The 4,141-nt window shown below is 38.8% G+C and overlaps 1 long non-coding RNA gene across 1 annotated transcript; it reads right to left on the bottom strand.

The window, feature by feature from the left end:
• Positions 1-325: 325 nt before the first annotated feature.
• LOC134157173 (uncharacterized) lies at positions 326-4,141 on the bottom strand. Its single transcript, XR_009962220.1, has 2 exons — positions 4,106-4,141; positions 326-622 (listed from the first exon to the last, which is right to left on the bottom strand). It is a non-coding gene; the product is annotated as an uncharacterized LOC134157173 (long non-coding RNA).

Raw genomic sequence — 4,141 nt, 5'->3', positions numbered from 1 at the left:
TTTTAAAGCTGTTTCTAAAGATAAACACTTTGCAAAAGATCCCAGAATGCAAGTGCTCAACAGAACTCACCCAGGGCCACACTGTGTGTTAGCAGGCTGCTCTTTTTACACAGGGCTGTAAGTTCCAGTTTCATGTGTCGTAAACTAATATATAATTAGAAACTTCTATAGTCAAGGATGGAATCTCGGCCTTACTGAGGGCTGTATAAATAAAACCTCTGTACCAGAGGTTAATCCCAAATCTCCTGCTTCTTTTTAAAGAGCCATTGTATTGCTGAAAAACTATGAATAAAATTACATATACTAATCAAAACAGTCCCCAAAGTGCCTGAGCACACTAGCATGCTTTAATCTCAACAACAGCTTTAAGAAGGGGATTGTCCTCAGTTTTTCAACAGCAGTTTGAGATGCAGAGATGGTTTTTGTCAGTAACCAGAATTCAGTGTGTCTTCTCTCCCAGGTTATGCTGTGATCCAAAATAGACAACATATGTGGTCATCACCATCTACTTGGCTACAGCACTGTCCTGAAGGCAGCTGCCAGCCAGGAGGTTTCTTCTTCTCATGCAAACAGTAGAGGTATTTTCACTAGACAGGCTAGGATGCTTTGACCATATATAATACTAGAAAGAAGGAGAAAGGGAAAACATATGTGTGTGCATATATACTATAATTCACATAGCATATGCATTTATTGTATGTACATATAGTTACATATATATAAATATATGGGTTTGTTTTTTTTAACAGAGTAGAAACCCCCACCTTACTGTGAGTCTTAGGGGTGTTTTCTTCTACAGAAGCAAAGGGCTAATCAGGAGAGGAAATAGAAGCAGATTACCCCACCCACCTCCAAAGCCTGTGCTAAAGCCATTTATCACAAGAGGTCTCAACCTTCTTGGGTTGGCAGCTTTATAGGAGGACTCATTTGTGCAACCTTCTCATGGCACCTACAAAAAAACAACGGTAAAATAACCCCAAAGTAACAATAACACTTGTCTTAAGCACAGAGATGGCTAGTTATGGTCTGCATACATGGGAATTCCCTGACAGCCAAGCTGTGGGACTGGGAAAGATCAACTTTTACCAGAAATGTATTTTCCGAGCTAAACAAATTTAGGGGAGTTTGTGATCAGCTCTTATTGCTGCAATGTGTTACGGTTGTGTTTCCCGAATGCTGGTTTGGTGAACTTAACATGGGTTTAATCCTTTGAAAGATAAAAAAAACCAAAATATGCATCTTATTACATTGAAAGAGATAAGTAGATGGACAGAAACAGTATAAAAATGAATGTAAGAACTTTATTTTTCTGGTCACTGGAATTTAAGTGACTATTTTGGTCTTCAAATACTATTGGAATGAGAATGCTGCTGAGATGGGTCTTATTTTACATCACAGCCACAAACATTTGCATGTAAAATGAGAACTAGGAAGGGAAAAAATACAAGATAGGCATTGAATATGCAAACATTATTGTGTAACAATGAAAAATAAAGGTCAAAGGTTTTATAGTAAAATAGAATGTTTCGGGAAGTGTTTACACATTAAGTAATTAAAAGAAAACAGGTTAGATATACCTTGAATTTGGTTCTGTAGACTTTACTTATTCAAGGGCTCTACTGCGAGTCCTGAGTTTTCATACAACATTGAGAAAGCATAACACAGTTATGAGACTACAGATGTATTACCTTAAATATCAGTACACACAGTAATAACAGTAATTCATAGTATCACAGGCAGCATTAACCTGGTTAATAACAGTTGAGGGGACTCACATGGTCGCCTATTCTGAACTGTAAGTCTTGGAATATTAACTGTAACCAATATCCCAGTGTTTTTACAAGTATCTTTTACTAAATTAAAGATAACTTACTATCTGGGGATACTAAATGCAGTGCCTCCAGTCTTAGAGGGGTTCATCATTTGGAGAAAGGTTCTCCTTAAAGCCAACCTGTTCTCCAAAGGCCAGTCAGTGACAGCACTGAGATTTTACAGAGTACAGATAATACTAATTTCCACATAGCCAACTACTTTATATCTTCTCTTAAACTCAAGCAGTTTTTACTGCCAAGTGTGTGTCCTGAATAGACATGAGAATCTTAGCTCTAAAGCAATTTCTCCTGGTCCTTGCTGGAGGAGAGTAAAATAATCCCATTTTTGGTTATCAGTATGTTTTCCACCATTCTCCTGAGTCTTGTCACAGTTAACACCCACTGCCCAGTACTTTTTGAATGGCTTCTTCCCAATCTCCTGCCCCTTTTTCTACCTCCAGCTGAAGTGTATTTCAGAGGCAAGAATTAGAGCAGGAAAGGAGGCAGGCAGCCTTGGTGGGACCAGCTCCAGCACCAGAGCCTTCTTTGAGTCTTACTGGAATCAAAAGGAGAGTCGAGGGTTGAATTATAGAATCATAGAATAGTTAGGGTTGGAAAAGACCTTAAGATCATCTAGTTCCAACCCCCCTGCCATGGGCAGGGACACTTTATGCTAAATCATATCACCCAAGGGCTCATCCAACCTGGTCGTGAACACTGCCAGGGATGGAGCATTAACAACCTCTCTGGGCAACCCATACCAGTGCCTCACCACCCTAACAGGAAAGAATTTCCTCCTTATATCCAATCTAAACTTCCCGTTTAAGTTTTAACCCCTTACCCCTTGTCCTATCACTACAGGCTCTAATGAAGAGTCCCTCCCCAGCATCCCTATGGATCAGAATCTTACAGGGGCATGAGGGTAGTGTTCTCAAGTAGATGTGATATTGTAGTGCTTAATATTTGTTGTTAAATGAAACAAAACATTGTTAATGGCCCAACAACTTTCCAATCCAGGTTTATTAAACAATCTCCCAACCAACCTCTTACTCTGAAGGCATGCTTGTTCTCTAAATGAGACCACAACTGAAAACCTTCATATTTAAGCATATTAATTGTAGGCCTCTGTTGCCAACAGCATGAAGCAGGCTAATTCCAAGTAGTAGCTGCTGTAATTAAGACAGCTACAGAAAACAGTCCTTAACATCATAATTGTAAACTCTGCAATAGTAATAAAGCACAAATCTTAGTTGGCACCAAAAACGTTCATTATCTGAAGCCAGAAATGAAGCTTCAGTTGCATTCTTTTGCATAGCAAGTTATCAAATGTCATTCAGATAAAATCTGATTGCCTTAATGCAACTGAAATACAAATTTATTCTGACTGTGTTTGTTTAAATCATGCTTAAACACGACTCTGATTTGACTGGGTAACTGTTAATCTCATTTAGATGCCTCCTATTGCATCATATAGTGAAAAGCATAATGAATGCCTAAGAAAATACAACTTGACCTATCTGGTATAAAACAGGGATGATACAAAATGGATTGCCTGGGAAAATTAGAAAGTTTAAGGCCAAACTAGGCAGAATAAGTAGTAAAATCTATTTATTTTTCTTTTTACCAGTTCATGTGTGAAGGCCCATTTCCTGCACTCAGTTACTTAGGTAAGAAGCTTGCCATACTCTTAATCCAAACATTATAGCTAGAAACATAAAAAAATAATCCCCCAAAACAACTTTGGGATGAGTTAAGGCCATGGTTACCCTAGATCTTTATTTATGTCCGTTCGGTTTTGGTTGTGGGGTTTGGGTGGTGGGTTTTTGCTTTGTGGTGATGTTATTGTTGTTTTGGGTTTAATCCGAGGTTTTTGATGTGTGTCATTGCCAGTCTTCTGTATTGGGCCTCAGTGGTCTTTTGGGGGAATCTTCCTTGATTTGGGAAGCTTTATTAGGCCCGAATGAGAGTTCTCAACCTTATGTGCCTGAATTTAGGCTGTTCTGGTTGTCAACCAAATGTGTCTAAATTTAGGCAGTTTTGGAGGTCCATAAAGATCGTACAAACACAAGCCTTAAACTCACGCTTAAAGGCCTTAATTGCTTTTAAGATGCAAACGCTTGAAACAACCTATTTTACATTAAACCTCGCTCTGTGTGACAACTCGTTAACGTTTTCACAACTTACTGTTCTGCCTGCTGAAGCATGCATTAGACTTCCCGATTTCAAAACCTGCCAGGAACTCGAATACCCCTTTCTGGAAAAGGTGCCTCAGAAAGACACCGGTAACCGCACACTGCTTATTTTTTCCTCTTTTTTTATTTCTCTTTTGG

Source organism: Pezoporus occidentalis, unplaced genomic scaffold (genome assembly GCF_034315485.1).
Source record: "Pezoporus occidentalis ecotype Australia unplaced genomic scaffold, CSIRO_AGI_Poc_V1 ctg93, whole genome shotgun sequence".
Taxonomy (NCBI): domain Eukaryota; kingdom Metazoa; phylum Chordata; class Aves; order Psittaciformes; family Psittacidae; genus Pezoporus; species Pezoporus occidentalis.
This window is presented reverse-complemented; position numbering and strand designations above follow the sequence as displayed.